This window comes from Sinohyriopsis cumingii, unplaced genomic scaffold (genome assembly GCF_028554795.1).
Source record: "Sinohyriopsis cumingii isolate HCF-2022 unplaced genomic scaffold, ASM2855479v2 utg002596l, whole genome shotgun sequence".
NCBI lineage: Eukaryota > Metazoa > Mollusca > Bivalvia > Unionida > Unionidae > Sinohyriopsis > Sinohyriopsis cumingii.
In genome coordinates this window covers 186,943-206,703 of record NW_028316253.1, presented here as the reverse complement: position 1 = coordinate 206,703, position 19,761 = coordinate 186,943, and the positions used below count along the sequence as shown (strand labels likewise).

General features: G+C 35.7%; 1 protein-coding gene across 1 annotated transcript in view; it reads left to right on the top strand.

Annotated features, from left to right (window-relative positions):
- Window positions 1-1,690: 1,690 nt before the first annotated feature.
- The window catches only part of LOC149770156 (uncharacterized), a 151,387-nt gene continuing 133,316 nt past the window's right edge, over window positions 1,691-19,761 (top strand). Inside the window, exon 1 of the mRNA XM_089949322.1 lies at window positions 1,691-1,843. The gene's annotated coding sequence lies outside the window, so the exon portion shown is untranslated. The remainder of the gene's footprint in view (window positions 1,844-19,761) is intronic.

Here is a 19,761-nt window from a genome sequence, read left to right as displayed (position 1 = left end):
TACAGGTAAGTTTATTGTCCTATGCATCATATTTATGACGAACAATTAACTTACACCATAGCTTCAAGCAAAACTACTGTTTTGTTAATTTATCCCTTCCTCCTCCTCCTCCCTTTATAAGAATGCACCCCCAACAAATTTAACACCCCCTTCCTAACATTAGGATCTCAAACTTGTAAGACTTCTGTGTATGATATATCTTTGTTATTTACAGTGTTATGCAGTTTCATTGGTCATTTTTATAGAACTGTGTATTTTATTGAGATGTTATTTATTTATTCATATATTTATTTATTTATTCATTCATTCATTCATTTTTGTTTGTTTGTTTCTGACTATATTTTTTATGATGTACAATGGTTTCCCTTGCATCCTTTAGTAAAGTTGTATAGTGTTGTAATGTATTGTTTACCTTGTGTTATGACTATGAAACAACTTAATAAAGTATTTTTTTATATTTTATATTTTTTCTTTTGATGCAATATTCCATAAATACCAAATAAAATAATTAAATTTATTGAATCCATCTGTGTATGTCACATTAAGGCTACAAACTGTTATTCAAAGAATAATCCAATATGCATAATACATGTATCCACAGTCATATAACCATTTTAATACGTAATTAAAGCCACAAAATCCTACAAATTAACGGTTATAAAGTTCATGTTATTATTACAAAATTATATGGTTTAAACAGATTAAAAGAATAAAGGTATTTTGCATAATACTTGTGTTATTGGAACAAAAGTACTCCCACATAATACCTTTTATTGCTGTCACATTCATTTACAGTTCATCGTGCAGTTTGGGTTAATTACACCTTTTTCTCAACCAAAGATAATTACCGACTTAAGCTTGCATAACTGCAGTTGTAAAAAGTTAATTGTTTAACTATGCCTAAGTGTAGATTATATAATTAAAAATATCATGCATGTAATAACAATTATATTACTTAGAAAAAATATATATATATTTTCTTATTGTAATCTAGAACTGAAAGTGCGTGATAAAATTGCTGTGAAAACCAAAATACAATTATTTATTGCAAGAAACGAAAACGTGTGTGTGTGTGTGTGTGTGTGTGTGTGTGTGTGTTATTGTCGTCCTCCTGGGTGGCTTTTCTCCTAGAGGGATTTTATCCTACCACTCCTAATGGGGAGGGCTTTCGTCCTATAGAGATTTTGTCTGTAAATTTAACACCCCTTTCGTAGCATTAGGATCTCAAAGTTTAAAGACTTCTATGTATATCTTTAAGCTATCACACCCCCACCCCAACAATGGAATCTCAATTACTTATATCGCCTTATGTTTCTGATATGTTTATATTAACTAAATCGCTTTAAAAAAAAGGAAATGTATGTGTGTCTTTATGTTTAAATATAGGACGGACGTGTCTTTTGCGTCATATTATATTTAATACAGTGCAGTAAGGAAAATAAAGACTGCAAACAATTACCAGATTCATATAATCGTATTCGTTCTATATGTATGGGCACCCAGCCATATAAAATTTCCCGTTTAAATCTATGATGAATACGTCACTAAATCTTGCCCAGTCTCATTGATACGGTATCTTGGGTATCCCTTGTATTCTTTTTCAGTCAATAACTCCACTAAGGCTGACATTTTACCTGTTAGTCTTAATGACGTAAACAACACCATCTATTTTTATAAACAGGTTCGGGCACAATCACCGCTTCTCACCAGGAAGTTTTATTTAGGTGTTTTTTGACTGTCGCCTAACAAGGACCGAGTTGAGCCTATCTTAGTACAGAATTTTAACGAAGCGGAAGATTTTCCTTCATTTATAGACGTATGAAGACCCAACGGTACTTCGGTGGTAAGTTGCTTGCTTGTAGCTAGATTATTTAATAGGTATTTAAGTTGATACCTTTAACAAAGTTCATGAATATGTATTTAGCACATGTGCATTGTATATACATATAAATGTGATATAGTGAACAAATAGTATTTAGAGCTAGATATCATTCTTTGTAGAAATGAATGTCAGTGATATGAAATACGTACTGGATTCAACAACAGATATCTAAAAATAAAAGTGATGGGTTAAAGACACTGTTCACATGGATTTGACAGCAAGTGACCATAGCTACACCGTAAACAAACAATTCTATCCGATAAATGTTTCCGTCATTCCGACAATTTACATACATCTTAGAGGCGTTTTAGCTCATATGTTGGTTCATTGGAATTTACCGTATGGTAGGGTTGAATTGACGAGAATTCGGTGTTCATATGTAGATTGGTAGGCTGGTAGTATATATCATTGTCCGTTGCTTTCTCGTCAATGTCAGCAAACGTTCTGCCTCATGTGGACTAAATATTCATATTATTTTTATGGGCGCGAGAAATAAAAGGACAACAGCGAAGAAGAGAGAGAGAGAGAGAGAGAGAGAGAGAGAGAGAGAGAGAGAGAGAAAGGGTTGGTGGGAGGACAGCCATGCACCTAATGTGTGTGTGTGTGTGTGTGTGTGTGTGTGTGTGTGATTTGGATTTTTAACGTAGCTTTAACACTTTTTCAGTCATATCGCTATGATGTCTGCAGTGTGACAGCTTATAGTAATGTCTAACAGTGGGGCATTATGCTGCAGACACAGCATGATGTCCCACCCAGTTACCCCGACCAGTCCTAACACTAACCTCTTAATGCTGAGCGTCTAGCGAGGCAGCTGTTAGTACCATTTTTACAAGTCTTTGATATTACTCGGCCGGGGATCGAATCCACGACATCTCGCATCCAAGGCGGATGCTTTAACCACTAGGCCACCGGAACGGTTTGCACCTAACGTAGTGTTGTTCTACCAGAAGGGGTAGAAAACAAACATATACCTAATTATAGTAACTTACACGGCACTTTCTCTTTCGTAAAGAAAACGGGTTCTTTTCTGCTCTGACCTGTCTATTTACCTTGGTTAATATATATATATGCGCGTCGAGCATACAAAGTTATGCGTATTCCGTGGATGTGTACGTATATATTTGTCCTTTATTTTGTTTATTGATTTGCACCATGGTGTAAATCGATATAATTCAAGTATGGTATCCAAACGCACTTAGCTGTTAATTATAAACTTACTAAATACGGTAATTTGATATTGTTCATAAGCAACAATAAGGAACTGAGTCGAGTTCAACGAAATCACCCATATCATGGCAATTTCTAGACGATTTTATTTTGATTATGTCGAGTTACAGTTTTATGATTAATTATTTTTCATTATTGAACATATATAGAATCCACTTTCCAATCATAGCACAATGGCGTGGGTAAAATCAAATTTGATAAACATTTTTGGTTTATTAATGAGCGTATATAATTCTGTTGTCTTTGTGTTTCAATATGAAACGAATATTCTTATCTTTGATCTTATTCCTGCTAAACAGCCTTACGTCGATGTATATCTAGGCAATGCTTAAATTTCATGGCAAACAAAAAAGATAACAGGGTGACGGAACAAGTACAAGAAAATAAACTGACACATTATCTGCCCAATGTCCATTCACGGACGAACAGAAAAAGTAATCTCAGTATCTTGGAGATTTTCCCCCCTAATGTATTGAAATCATATAAATTTTGACTGAAATACTCAGGCTCAAAGTAAAGCCTGTATTTATTTGTAATACTACTTAATAGGAACAAAGGTGTCAATACTTATTGCTGTTTTAGATTTAATGCAATTTGTAAGCAAATTATAGGTTATAAATGGCGAAGGAAGAGCCTGGAAAACTCCGGGAAGAACCACCGACCTACGGGAAGCTACTGGCAATCTTTATCACATATTCAAGGAACCCAAGACTCGAACCCACGTAGTTGGGATGTCAGTGATTTATAAGGCTGAGCGCCTTAGACCACTAGGCTATCCCGGGCTCCTGTCCACAAATGAATGTTTCGTTCATTTATTGCTGATAGCGTCTGGAATATTTGAACTGAGCGTGTTGAGTGATTTCCCAGGCTTAGTCTTCAAAGCTTTATGAATTCAAGGCCCAGTCTGCATAAAGTTCGTTCGCCCTCTATTTGTCGAATCGTGTCATACAAAAGTAAAGCTAAAGACGCTATACCAAACTATTACATCGAGATACAGGGAAATATTTACATAACGTGGAAGTTATTTCGGCTGTTTCAAAATACAGACATGTTGATATCTCTAACTGTGAAAGGACAATAAAGTCTCATTTATAGAAACAAAATAACGATGAGAGAGAGAGAGAGAGAGAGAGAGAGAGATATTAAAAGCCCGTCTCATTTTGATAAACAGTAACGATTCGACCAACAATCATGATGCTTTTGGAGCACGATTCGAAAATATCAATCATGATTGCTTAAAATTCGTCACGATCTGTGCAACAATCATGATGGCCCAAAATTTGCCACGATCTGCCCAAAAATCATGATGCCTCAAAATCCGATACGATTTGCCAATATAATCTGCAGTAAGTTCTTCCAATGATAAATGAACCAAAGTATATTGTCTGAACAACAAATAAAAAAAAAATCAGTTTCATACTAGTATGACAGTATTGTGATTGTCTCATACGTATTTCTTCGCGTTGAAATGATTGATGTTTAACTGGATGACATCATGTCTCCAGGATCACACGGTCACTTTATGCATAGATGTAACTGATAACTGATCATAGAAACCGAAGGCTTCCAAATCTATACATCTCCAAATTGATGCAATAGCTTTTTCTGTTGACCTTTAACTTCACTATAATGTAGTGTTCGAATACTATTGATTATTTGTCGTCATGATTTACAGATACAAATGTAAACAAGGAAGTTATATCTTAAGCTGTACTGATAAGTAACATGAAATCGTTGGCTAGGTCAAAGAGACATATATACATTTATACTCCGTTGCTCTTTTCTTGTACCAGTTGAATGTATGCTTATTTTCCTATTACTTCTTACGTCACCTAGTCTAGTCGTCTCATTGTTTGTTATGTGTGTGTGTGTGTGTGTGTGTGTGTATGTATGTATATATGTATGTATGAATGTATGTTTGAAATGTCTCAGGAAACCCGGAAATTACTTCAGTTGCTGAGATACAAACTAACTATAATCGAGAAGAGAAATTTGCGATGACAAGTTTAAGTAATGGCAGGAAATTTAAATACTTAATTGTAATCTCCACTTTTCATCGGATTCTGTCCCACTTAAGTGTCAAGTCTCACACCCAAAGCAATATATACATTGCGATTTTATCACACAGTCTCTAATTATCCCCAAGACAAAACGGAAACAAAATGATAATACCAAATTTAAAACATAAAGAAAAATCCATTTTAAAATCTTTAAATTAGTTATGAAAAGATTTGTTTGATCTCAGAGAAAATTATTGCCTGCATCAAGGCAGCACATGTGGTAGTTACCACCCATGTGGTTGATGGAGACATACAGGCTCACGCGAGGCAGAATACCTTCACTCCCCCAATCTTCTACCCCTGGAGTTTCTTTGTGTGACGGATGTTGCTGCAGCTGTTCATATCTCAGCCATTCACGAACAGCTCGCATTAGGTGACATTCTTCCTGCAAACCTGTTTCTCTTTTTCTTTCTCTGTTTTGAATACCCCCCACCAGTTATATAGTATAGAGTCCGATGGACTTCACAAGTCTTCTTTTATCCGTGATGTAGATCAAGTTTCTCTACCTAATTTACGAGGCTTTTGACATAGTCAGACGTAGTAAATGTTCATTTAATTGGTTTTGAATGCTTAAACGTATGATGGTTGTCTGGTTAGTGTGTAACAGTCGAATTCATCGCTTTATTTACCAGATGCACAACCGTAAAAGAAACACACTCACCCACCCAGAGGGAAAGAGAGAGTATTGTCATATCAAACTTTAATCGTTTACATCATGAAAAGTTCACATAACTGACGACATAAATAAGCAGCTACAACGTTACTATGGGTTGTTTTCACAGACGTCACGATTGAGAACGCAATTACCCACAATGCAATGCGATCGCACTTGCGCCGCCATTATGAGTCTCCAACAAACCTTTATCAACATTAGTCATCACGTATATTCAAGATAATAATCTGATTTAACTGTCGACAAGGACAGTTACTTCATTGAAACAATGCATGTATTAAACTTGAAATTAAGTGCCTTATAGAACGAAAATAAAAATAAGGCTAGAAGTTCCCTTGCTTTTATCGAAAGACATAATAGTGAAGCTGAACCGTAATCATGTATATTGCTGTCAAATAGAAATGCATTCTTATTTTACAAACAGGCAAAATTTACATTTTTAAAAAGTGTGTCGTATCATATCCCTAAGCTTGTCATCTTGAAAGAGTATTTCCGGACAACGATTTTCAGGATACAATATCAGTTATAAATTAAAATTTTACAGCATGTGTTTTATGCCAGAACTTTTATGTACAAATACTTTTGGCGACAACAGGTGTTTGTACCAAAGACAGTTGACAAATCAGTTTAATTAGACTGGTCAAATACTGTATTTGTTGTGGAGATGATGGACGTAGGGTGATACTGAATGAAAGTGATAACCGTTCAAAAAGACGTTACATCTTCACTGTATTCAAACGAAACACATGCAAAACCAAACATGACTTTGCGTCGAATGTCAAAACGAAATATTCCTGAAATGCTTTTAGAAATATTAAATTATATATTAACAATTAGCTTTTTAACTTGAAAGATAACCAAATGATTGATTTCATCCCATGAAAATTAAAACTTATTAAATGTTTCTGCTTGTTTGTGTATCCATTTGTTTATGCGTTTGTTTATCGATCGATCTTTTTGCTTATGAAAGAATAACAAAGATTGTTGAAATTTAAACGTTTTACTTGAAGAAAACAAGTAGAAAAGTCACGCATTGTCTCGTGCGGTTGACATGCACAACAGAATATGATGTATTATTATATTCTTACGCAAAAAATGAGACGCGCCTTTGTAATTATGCGGGAAGAACAATGTTATTAGATGCCGATTTGAGGGGCTAGGGGCTCAAAATGGCGGATATGGAAGTACACACGTTTTGTGACGTGACGTGAAAACAACGGATTTTATCCGGTGTCACCCCGCACTATAAGTGAAGTTTTGGAAGAAAAAGTTAATCATCGTCGTCATCATCAGCATTATATTCCTAAGGCTGAGTCTAGGTCTTCCAAGAAAGAAACTTTGTAGATGTCCTTTGAGGTTTTTTTTCTTCTATTCACTCGACCAGCAAGGTGAATTGCACAGAATTTCGAACGAATAACCAACTCTTACACCATCAAAATTAAGGACTTAAGTTCCAGGTCACCGCGGAGAAAGTGGCTGCGTTTGTTATGAACTGATTATAATTTATTTTGAATGAGACGGAACGATGTTGCCGAGGTGAAGATCAAGGTTGTTTGCGACTCTCTATTACCCATGGCAGTGTGTAATCTCCTCTATGGATAGCAGTTAGTAAATCTGCTGAATTAACACCTTCCGAAATAACCGACAACATTCCACCTGCACAACAATTGATCGGCGAAGTTTTTAATTTCCTATGGAAACTTCATCACCACACGATTGTCCTCTAAATTCATTCAGATAACGGAAATCGCACTCTTTTCTGTGGATTAACTCTCGATCATTAGAGAAAGTATTTTGAAAATTGACAACGACCAAGAACACGTGTGTTAGACCGCGCTATCATGTTGGCTGGTGATCATGCATATAGATGGAATGGAAATGACTACGGATGAACGTTAGAGAATCAAGCAACCTCAAACGGTGAGAAGAAGGAATTTCAACGGAATACAGTCTGTAGTTCCTACGCAATGCAGAAAATTCTAGAAGTAATTAGCCTCTTGATTTAAATTTTAAGTTTACCCTCAAGTGATTCGTGCAGATCTCCTGCTTGTAGGACCCAATTTTCCATACGGAAAATCACCTTGATATTATTACCGGTCTCAATGGATTTCTTATTTACCAATAATACATAGTGAAAAGATGAATATGGTTTTCATCAAACGAGAGGAAAACGTTCGGTGTGTAGAGAGATGTAACGGCTGTTATCATCGAGATCTTCATGACGTTAAACATTTTTATTTCTTCTGTATTATACTTCTATTCGGCGATTTAAGAGTCAAGCCTGTTATGACCGACATAAAATGAAACAATTCAAACAAAAGGCAAGCGTTTGTAAATTACCGGAAACTTGTCCACAAATGTGGATAAAAGGATTTCAATCATTAAAAAGATTTACACAAGGAAAGAAACGACGCCCCATAGGTCACCAGAAAATATCAGTTTGGAGCATTATTGTTACATTCGGCGGTATATTAGCGAACAAGACGATTTACTGGATCAATAAAAAAGAAGAAAAATAAACGGAACCATACCGTAAGCTTATCTTCCTTTACTCTGAATGTTCCTAGCACACTGCCATTCATTTCACTAGCCTTTGTGTCGTACATGAATGTATTCAAGAAACTTAATTTATCAGAACTGTAGAGTGCTCCAGGAGTGGACAACAGAACCTTCATACTCGTGACAGTTTTTTTTTGTAGGACGAGCAAGTGAGACAAATTGCTGTACGAAAAAGATGGAGTACAAATAAAATAAACATAGCAATACGTGTTTGTTGTCCCTTTCGGTCTGTAAACATGCTAGATTTCCAATATCACACCCTGAAATTTTGACAGAAGATATATATGTCGAACAAATTTGTCATTGCCACGATCTGATAAAATGTTAAGTTATTGGACCGACGACCTAGTACCATCACTTGTTGCTTCATCATTTTAAAAGAACACGGATGTTTCTATTATATCGTTACCTTGATGACCAAGAATACCAAGAATGCATGCTACCCTTGGAGTTAAGAGAACGCATTAACTGGAAATTTATATCAACATGAGCCTTTCACCAGAATATGTTGTCTACTTGTTCCTGAATGAAAATCATAATAGTCTGACATTCAGTATGGTCACCATGGCATCCGTCTTTGAAATTTTGTTATCGTTACTTCTTAGGAATTGATGGTCATATCGACATGTGGATTTCACTAATAGACTTCTTCTGATATCTAGTTGGTTCTAAATGTAAATAATGCTATGAAAACATCCAATATAGCTGCCACAAAGAACATATCGAAAGTAATGTCTCTGATTCCCTTGAATGGGTGGTCATATCCACATGGGGGTTTGAACGCAATGTCTTCTGGATTGCTCTAAATGAAATGTTTCCGATCTTGCAATTAATATGATGGCCATGGCAGTCAATTTGAAAATCTTAATACGCAAGAATATCAAAAATGGTTTCAAGACTTGGCAGTTAGGAGAAGATTTGGTCTTATCTTGAATTTCTCGAAAGTCTTTTCAGACAGTAGAGCCACAGTCCCTTCGATGTAATCTCATTTTTAGTCGCCATGAAGTCGTATTCTATGCGTTGTATATTTTTGGAAAACATAAATTAAATTTCGTTTAAGTACAAAATGTTTTGTGCCGTCTCTCTATTTTTCTAAAAATTAAACAACCCTCTAGATTGGTGACTACTACTTCCGTTCGCAAGATGATAATAATAATAATAATAATGAGGACTTTCTATAGCGCCTAATCTTTAGAAGCTCTAAGCGCTTTACAACATTAGGCAACACCTATAAGATAAGAAAGATAATAATATTATTACAAAAACAAACAACATGAAATCAGAAAAACATTAAAAAATAAAAGCATGCTGAGAATATTTCACTTAGGAAACATTATTAGGTCTTTAAGTTTGTTCTTGCAGTCGAAATAAGCGAGTTTTGAGAGCCCTCTTGAATGTGATCACTGTGTCTTTGTGTCTAAGTTCAGTGGGCAATTCATTCCACGTTGCTGGGCCCTTTTATGCAAAAGAACGCTGTCCATATGACTTTATTTTCATACTTGGAATAATGAGTATACGATTGTCAGAAGAGGAGCGTAAGTATCTTGCTGGTGTGTACACATGGGTGAGGTCAGATAGGTATGTTGGACTAGAGTCCGACAGTGAAATGTAGCACAGAGAACACATTTTGTGTTTGATTCTGGATCAAATGGATAGCAAGTATAGGGTACAGAGCAGCGGGGAGGTGTGCTCTGATCGTGGTACTCTAAGTAAGATCCGAGCAGCTGTGTTTTGAACTTTTTGAAGTTTCTGGAGTAGATATTGAGATGAACCAGACAGAATTGAGTTACAATAGTCCAGTCTTGAAAGTACTAATGAACATACAAGTGTTTTAGTGGCATCAACTGAAAGATATTTGCGAATTGAGCTGATGCGTCTCAGCTCAAGATATGCAGCCTTGCGTATGTTCATGACATGTTGGTGCAATGTGAGAGTACTGTCCAGAGTAACACCTAGGTTTCGTACTGATTGTGTGAATGTAATGTTGGCGTTGCTGATATTTATTGTTTGAGGTAAAGGATGTGAATGAGAAAGTCTTTGTGTTGTGATCAGAATGGCCTCAGTTTTATCATCATTCATCTGCAGCTTGTTACAAGTCATCCATGATTTCACATCAGAAATGCACCTCTCTACACCTTGGATGGTAGCATCAACTTCAGTTGGGTGGCTAGATTTGTATATTTGGGTGTCATCAGCGTACAATTGGTGAGGCACTGCATGATGATCTATGACACTTGAGAGCGAATGAGTGTACAGAATGAAGAGAAGATGATCCAAGAAAAGAGAGATCGCGAAAGTTTAGGACAATGTATCTTCTCACTCCCATTAATATGCTCATTGCTAAACCCAGCGATAATGTGAATAAGAATGTTTCAAGCGTTGGATCAACACAAATATTGATTTGTTGATCATCCACAGCAACGCATCATGCAGTGTTACACAAAGTGGCGCTTGCCTTGCCCGTAAATGAGAGAAAGAAGAGCACATTTCGTTTGTTGAAGATAATCCCCGTGAAGACGCCGGAATCGTTTCCGACTCTAGAGAAACACATCTCACCAATTTCAATTAAATATTAAGTGAAAAGAAATTAAACTCTGATTTACACGAACAGGATATAATAACAAAACTAGTATTATTTTCATTACCCAAACATTGTTTTTACAAAGTCCTTCACATCATCCGTCTTAATGTCCGTTATGTGGTGTTTTTTCAAAAGTCTTTGAGACAAATCTCAAGTTCAGTCATGTTGGCTAAACAGTTAGGAGCACAGTGGATGAATTCTGCTTATGACGATACAAAACGTTTGCTGAACATGTATATACTAGTCAATATTAAACATGCTACCAAGATTGCTTCAGATTTGGAATAGATTAGGAGTTATGAATGCAGCGATGTACACGTCACTTTCCTCTTTTTGGCCTACATCCGTAATCCCGCCCCCCACAACGTTTACTCCCTTCATTCCTAACATTGTTCAGTTTCATCTTGCTGCCATATTAATTCGCTTACTGTATGCCATCATGCATGAACAAGATGTACAAGCGCGTTCACATTGCTGGAGGCAAACCTGGAGGAAGTGTTGCGATGGCTTTCTTAGACGATATGCCAGTTGCTACAATGAATTACGCACATTCCTCATGAAAGGCAACGTTTTTGTTTCTCGAAAAGCACGGTTTCCAAAAACGAATAACTAAACCAGGAAAAGAGTTATCTTGAACTCTGGTGGAACTAAATTTCGCACAGAAATGAATATTCGTTAGGTTTCAAGGTGCGGTCCCAATACAGTATCCAGGGTAAAATGAAGCAAAGACAAACACCAAAAGAAAGATGACTAGGTAGAAAGGAGTGGTTAATAGTGCTACCCCACAATCTTCTTCCGGAACAAAGTTTACTCGATTTGTCCAACAAGAACTCAATCGATTTAGTCCATTCCAGTAAATTCGATATCTCGTCATCCGATCTGCATGTCGAACTCGTACCGCGCCACGACAACGTATAGTACCCGCAAAGAAGACAAATTAGAACAGAAGTTACCTAAGTTGTCTGGACAAGATTTCTTCTATCAAGAGTTCACAGCAGTAGCACCGTTGTCTAAAGATTCCATAAAAATAGAGGAAAAAGCGTCACTCTTTAGCAAAACATTGGGGGTATATTATCGATGCTAACCAACGCAAATACACCCATGTGGAAATTGGTAATTCAAAAAGGTCCTAAATTACTTATCGATACGGTATATAAATGTTGTTTGTACGTGTTAAAATAAAATAATTCCTTGACGAAGACACAAAAACAATAATTAGGATAACATCTTCAAATGCTTCGACCGATGGTGAAAATTAAACTCCAGTCAGTCAAAAGAAGAAAAAATGAGATCGTTTACAAGGAGTATTTTTTCCGACGCTGATAGCTCAGTTGTTAGCCTTAAGGTCTGCTTTCGTGTTAGAATAACCAGTCTGTCCTCTATTAAAGAGGAATGTTGTAAATGAAAATATAAACGACTGCCGTTTGTAGGGATATCAGTGATGTCCTACTTGACCTTATGAAAGGACAAAAATAAAATTTTGTCGGACACAAACGGTGGATGGAACTTCTCCGTTAAGATCAACATATATTCCACTTACCACAGAATCCTAAGCTTACGAAGATGGCTCGCTTACTTGAAGACATACAGTCGTTGATGGATCGAACAGACCTGTGAGAGACGGAACATTTGCAAGCGACTCTGACAATCATCGCTACCTCTTCAGACCTTTCAGTAGCAATCTTTATAGTAAACGATTGCACAGACTCTGAGTTCTCTGAAGAAATTGATGTACACAATAGACAAAACATCAGCTACATTACGCTGAGAGAGAGAGAGAGAGAGAGAGAGAAGATTGCCAACCAATATATGCTAACACCTTCACGCAAATGTTTTCAACAACGTTGACACTTTCACTTACACCGATTCGACAAGAAATGAATGGGACAAAGAGATGATAGCAAAGCTCTCTTCAACGAAAGTAAACAATAAAGGATGAAGACAGAAATCAAGGAAAAGAACTGATGATCCCTGTGGAGGCAATATTATCTACTGTTATTGCTCCTGGGACGAATAATAATAATGCTAATAATAATAATAATAATAATAATAGTTATTATTATTATTATTATTATTGTTATTATTATTATTATTATTATTATTATTATAGTTATTATTATTATTATATTATAATAATAGTTATTATTATCATTATTATTATTATTATTATTATTATTATTATTATTTAGTAAAGCGCCTAATCTTGAGAAGCTCTAAGCACTTTTCAGTATTATATAACACTTAAAAACATGTACAACGACAAGATTACAAAATTAAGATTCACGAAATTACAAAACAAAAACATGCCGACAATAGCTAAGGAAGTTAACATTATTAAATCCTTCAGTCTGTTCTTTTAGTCGAAATAGTCGAGTTTTATGAGAGCTCTTGAATGAGATCGTAGTGTCATTGTGTCTAAGAGCTATGGTTAATGCGTTACAAGTTGATGTCCCTGGTACGCAAAAAAAAACGTTGTCCATATGACTTCGTTTTAATTGTGGGTACAGTGGGAATGAGAGTGTCGAAAGAGGAGCGTGGGTTTTTAGATGAGGTGTACACATGAGTGAGTTGAGATATTGGACTGGAGCCAGTCAACGAAATGTTGCATAGTGAACAGATTTTGTATTTGATTCTGGATCGAATGGGCAGTCAGTGAAGGTCATAAAGGAGGGGGAGGTGTCCTCAATTCTTCATAATCTAAAGATGATCCGAACTTTTTGAAGTTTCTTTAGAAGATAATGAGAAGAATCAGATCGAAGTGAATTACAATAGTCCAGTCTTGAAAGTACTAAGGAACACATACGTAATTTAGTGACATTGAAAGAAAGAAAATAAATTGCAAATGGAGCTGATGCGTCTCAGCTCCAGATATGCAGCCTTGCATGTGTTCATTAGATGTTGGTGTAATGAGAGTGTACTGTCGAGTGTGACACCTAGGTTTTGCACTGACTGTAAATTTAATGTTGATATTGCTGGCACTTATTGCTTTAGAGGTAAAGGATATGAGCGAGAAAGTCTGCGTAGCGATGTGGGCATCTTCATTAGCCAAGGTTCTGATAACCCTAGCTACACCTTGGCGGATCGAACAGCTATATCGGTGCTTTGTCCTAGCAACATCTATTGGATTTCATGTGTTGCCCCCTCCCCCCCCATAGTATGTAATGACAACTAACCAATAGCGTGGTGCATTGTACATCGGCCGAAAACGGTGGTGGCAAAATGACCTAATAAGGATACTTTGTAAGTTTAATATCGAAAGTATGACTACGTACCAGAGGGAAGCCATTATAGGTCTAATTTAGTCAAAGCTATTTGTACAAACGCGGACCAGCACTGGAAAAGTACTTATTTATCAGTTCATTCAATTCAAATTTGAACAACTTAATTTTGATTCAAAGACCCGAATCAAAGAAATATCTGCTCGATATGCCAAGGTGTATATAGCTTTATAGAAACATTGGCTAGCGAAGATGTGATTTGGGTGACCTCAGTTTTTTCATCATTCATATTCAGCTTATTACATGTCGTCTGAGTCCCAGTGTGGCTTCTGAGCCGGCCGGTCAACTATAGACATGATCTCACTACGCCATCTGCAGTGATCAGCAGATGCCTCTCTACATCGCCTTCATAGACCTGACAAAGGCGTTTGACCTGCTCAGTTGGAGCGGACTCTTCAGGTTCCTGTAGAATATCGGCTGCCCCCCACGACTGCTCGCAGTGGTCATGTCGTTTCACGAGAACATGCACAACACAGTGTGCTTCAATAACGAAACATCGGAGGTCTTCACAGTCAGCAGCGGAGTGAAGCATGGCTGAGTCGTTGCGCCGACACTCTTTGCCATCTTCTTCTCCATGCTCCTCCAGAACACCTTCAAAGACTTCAGCAAGGGAGTGTACATCCATACCAGGGCTGACGGCAAGTTGTTCAATATCGCCCTTCTCTGTGCTAAGATAAAAGTCACAGAGGTTCTCATCTGTGAATTCCTCTTCGCCGACGATGCAGCTTTTCCATCACACACGGAATATGGACTTTAGCAGCTGGTGGATGCTACGAATTTTGAAACAAGGTCAGGATTTAGATCTACACTTGGTGTTTATAAACTAACAGTCAAGGTCAGACTATTTTCTAAAAGAAAGTATCATCTCTAGTGAATAAATTTATATTACAATATCATGTAATGAAATATTTTTAAGAAAAACATTTAAAACTGACAAACAATTAAATTGAAATAAATATATATTAAATCACATATAATTAAATCAAATATATATAACAGGACTCTTTAGCCACTCGCGAAGGTGCAGATAGGACAGCCAAATGGATAGCTCCACCATCGTCTCCCGAAGACGAACGGTTGCCGAGAGATACATGTTATCCATGACTTAGCATTGGAAATGCACCTCTCTACGCATTGGATGGTAGCTTCAAAATCAACTAGGAAGTTGGTTCTGAGTGTCATCAGCGTACAACTGGTGAGATACCTGATGTTTATCTATAGCTGAGTGTATATGAAAAAGATAAGGGGGACTAAGAACAGAGCCATGTGGAACATAAAAACATGGATCAACTGGGCTAGAATGGTTTCCATTTGCGGACACAATGTATGCCCTGTTGATTAAGTAGGACTTGAACCATAGTAAGTGTCGTGAATACCAAATACATGCTGGAGACAACTATATAATATATCATGGACTTTTGTTGATAATGTTAATAATGAGTGAAGCTTCGCTACTCGAGTTACCTCTTGAATCTAAGAGCTAGGGAATCCTGATATACCTGTATGACGGCACCATCTTAAACTATAAAGAAAGAAGTAGAAACAAAAATCCTTAGACTTAAGATTACGGAGAACAGCTTGGATTTAAAAGTTACATGGTTTTCCCATACTAAGTTTTTCGATTACCTTTAATAATAATGGTTGGACGGATGTGTTTTGGATCCAATATTCAGTTCCCATATACACCCACAATAATAATTCTCATAAGATCCCAAAGTGCTCCACAATGATAAACCTATGGACAATTTTGAAATTAACTTTCCTTTACCTCTATAGTGACATTTTCTCAAAGTGGGAGCATAATGTTCAAATTTCATAACCGTCATTCTAACCTACAGTGTTAAATTCCCATAACCGCCATTATGTCATCAAATATTAATCATATATAAAAAAAAAATCATTAAATTCCCTTCACCACAGTAGGGACATGTTTTCAAAATGGTGGCTTAATGGTAAATTCAAATAGCCACCATAGTGTCAGATTTAAAATCTTAGTGTCCCCAGAATTACTAATGTTGACATTCAGTCATTGGACTTTCATTCAAGGTTTGCAAAATTACATCAGATTTTATATAAACTTCATTTGCAATCACAGGCATTTACATTTCGTAAAGAAGTTTTTAATAGCTGTCAAATCTTGAGCGAGCAATCGATCGTAAATGTCTCCCAGACCTCTGAAACAACTCACCACCGTTCGAAATTAGAATGTGGGCTTGAAGTTATAGTAGCAACTGGTTACTTTATCTTGTTCCATACTATTGCTCGCGGCTAATATACACAAATTCCAACATTATACATTTGTCATGTATTCATCGCAAGGCTGTTGGATTCATAATTTATTAACCTGTTATAATTAATATCAACCAACCATTTGCCATTTGTATCCCATCATACCAACCGGGGTTATTTCTTGGTTTTTTCTTTCATTTGTGAATTCGTTTAGACTTCACTGCAAATATGCACACATGCTAACTTCGTATATTACTTTGTTTATAGTAATATCTCATATGGTTGTTATTGCACCTTGAAGTCTTTATTTATGTTTTGTGTGCATGTCCTTGCAATTTATGGAGCAACGATGCTTCCATTTTGTTTCCAGTTTTTTGCAATTTGTGGACCTGCAATGTCCAACCATACTTGCGATACCTTACCATTATATTGCTCTCTCGTATGACTTTTAAAATCCACATAAACCAAAACTGGGTTAATACGTTCACGTTCACGTGAACCGTGTCCGAAGATACTAGTACAAGTTAATTGCTTGCTTTCCATTTTGGTGACCAGTAGTGGTCACCTTTGGAACTTCATTTTGCTAACTACAGAGATTTAATTTTGGATAGTATGCGTTTCCTCTTATCACTGACATCACGTGAAGTAGTACACCTGATATCGCCTACTCCATCAAGAAATGCCCTCCTGCAGGAATGTTGTCTGATGGAGTCTTAGGTACAGTACGATTCTAGACCACATGATAAATACATATTTAAGTTTCTATTATTTATTTAAGTGTGCAATATATAAACTTATTGGCGTAATACGTTTCATACTTGTTTCATTCTTATATTCTCACATGTGAAAATATAAGTTTCCATCCGTTTGATTGTGTGTACCCACAGAATGTGTAATTGGAGCAGCATTTTGTGAGCTTGAGCAAATAAACAGAAACTGCATTACATTCAGACACGGAGATTAATTGACTCGACGCCGTTCGCATTTCTATGAGGTTATTTCCCCTTACATTGTTGATAACAAGATTGTTTTATGGTCAGTTTTGATCACATAGTTTACAAAATGTCATAAATGTGATTTACTGAGACAGATTAGGTCACTCTAATCCGATGATCTCTTAAATGACTGAAATTTATATTATCAACATATGAAAGTGAAATGAATTTCCAAAATGTCGGGGGTCGGGCTAGAGTTGTCCTGAAGACCGAGTTGAATCTTCTAAGTTTCGATTTGCAGCAAATCTGGTTTCACATATATATATATAATTAGCTTTCTACTGAAAAAACATGGGCAGCAGCCAACTCTAGGAAGTCAAATTGTAACCCGATTTCTCAAGACAGGTGACTGCTTAATACAGATTAATTTTTTCTGAAGTGATGCCATACGCAGAAGGAGAATATAACCTTTGAAGGACAGGTGATTTAATTATAGGGATGACCTTGGAAGGTCATATTATTATTGTTATTATTGTTATTATTATTATTATTATAAAGGCTTTTGAAAACTGATACCATGATTTGCCTTTCACGAATCAAGTAATTAATTTCATTTATTTCTTTATTATTAACATATAAAGTCACGATAATATTGATAAGATTTTTTTTTTCTCAGTTCTAAATTGAAATACGCCGTTTAATTCTAACAGTGTACATGTATAAAACTTGCCAATAGACGGTTGATAATATACTTTAGGCAGAGGAATGCGAGGTACTGTAGTCACCTGGCTGATTATCTTTTATTGATAATATGTGACTATACATATTTATTAAAAGCTATTCACCATGCAATTAGACTAATGAAAGTTATCAGAAAAAAGAACTCTGTCTTGCGTGATTATACTGTAATTAAGTTTAAAACTGTGAACAAATTACATACACTTGAATAAATACGGCATTGTGAGCACCTAATGATAAATATAGTTTTTACCTCACTGTAACTTATCTTATTTACATTTCTGTTCTTAGTGGTGGAATTTGATCTTACCGGATCTTAAAGGACAAAGGTCATTTTACATAACATGATAGCCCAAACCGGCGGGCTTACAATTTCGATGGTTACTTGAGGTAGCTGGCTTGTCAAAACGAAAATCCTTTAGCATCGATTAATAGATATATCGGAAAAATATGTTAAAAACATTCTAAATTATAAAAATTGAGTAAATTAATTTAGTTTACAGTGACATAAGTCTTTTTTACATAAGGTAGTGGTCAGTTTTGTTAAGAGACAAATTATGTATGTATGTATGTATGTATGTATGTATGTATGTCTTGACTGATAAAGTAATCGAAGAAGTCAATGAAAGGAAGGATGAAAAGGAAAAATGCGAGGGGATGTGAAACTTCAGCTACACAATTTATTTAAAATACAATTGATAATTAGCTATTTGTAATCTTCAGATATTGAAAACATCCCTAATTTAAAATTTAAAATATTTTCCATGCACTTTTAATCTATTTTCATTTCTTTCTTTTCTGAGTTAAATATTCTTTTCTGGCGATTATGCGCTAATTTTGTATAATCTACGCTCATTTACTTTCATTTTTGGAATTTAGGCACCACGTATGAAACATAGTAACAATCGTTACAGGTCATTTGTATTAAATAATTTGTTGCATCATGATAATTGTAATTAGTGCAAAAGGAAGTAAGCAATGTATTTTATTTACGAGAAATATTATGAATGCATTTTACTTAAAACAGAGTTGAGGAACTAACAGGAAATGTTAAAAATTAAAACTTAGAACATCCTATCATACTTGTCAGTAATAACACTGTGAGTGTCTTCAAACACAATCTATTGTGTAAGGGAAGGGTAAAAACTATGGGTATTGTTTTAACGGTATCCAAGTATGGTTGTAAGCTATTGAATTGTTGTTGCGGTAATAATTTGTATCGATACAACTTTATTGTTGCCGTTGTATCGATATTATTTATCATTACAAATTAATTTTTAACTTGAGTCGTTGCAACGGTATTTATAATTGTTGAAACAGTAATTATAGGTTACTGCATTTGTATGGGAAAATATGAACGAGTTTTTCGGATGGAAATACTGCACGACCTTGGGAGTGAGGTATATCCATCCGACAAAACCAGTTCATATTTTCTTATACAAATGCAGTAACCTTTTTATTATATGCTTATTTTCCTATTCTACCTAAGACTTAATTATATAAACAAAAATACACTACAAGAAATAAAGTAACTGAATGTATGCCATATTCCAAACTAAATACACAACCGCAGATTCATCATTATACAACAACAACATT